The sequence below is a fragment of the Nannospalax galili genome, unplaced genomic scaffold (assembly GCF_000622305.1).
Source record: "Nannospalax galili isolate Female #2095 unplaced genomic scaffold, S.galili_v1.0 scaffold380, whole genome shotgun sequence".
Lineage (NCBI taxonomy): Eukaryota > Metazoa > Chordata > Mammalia > Rodentia > Spalacidae > Nannospalax > Nannospalax galili.
Window position 1 is genome coordinate 5,933,371 of NW_008348568.1, and position 606 is coordinate 5,933,976.

Here is a 606-nt window from a genome sequence, read left to right on the forward strand (position 1 = left end):
CAAAGACCTCTAGATAGGCTGACTAGATTCACCAGAAGGGCAAGTAGTGGGGAATGGCTGGGGGTGCCAACAACATGGCAGACAGTAGCAGGGGTATCAGAGTATAAGGGCTCTAGTTGGGGGAGGGAGGCTATGGGAGGGTGCTATCTGGAAAGTGGGTGTAAAAATTAAATAAATAAGATATAATTTTTAAAAAAGGACAGGGGGGTTAAGGAGCAAAGCAAATGTCTAGAAGGGGGACTGTATCAGTTCCTTTTCCTGCTTTGATAAAATACCCTAAAAAAAAGGCTTCCCTAGATCAAAATATTTCATTACCCTTAATTCCTGCCCTCTCTATCCCCCAGTCTTTGACTTCCCAAACCCTCCTCTGAGAAGTCTGCCTCAGCCCCTGTTCCCATGAAAGACATCCCATCATCACAAAGGGATTCTTGTCTAACTTCCACTCTTCTAATTGGAGTTTAAGCAAAATGTTTCTTGCTTTAATCTAACTAAAAAACCATGATTGTCCTCAATTTCACGTTGCCTTCGCAGTTACAATATACGCTTATATATTGTAGACATCAAATGTGATTTAATATTTTACTAAAACCCTAGGGCTGCAAGGGG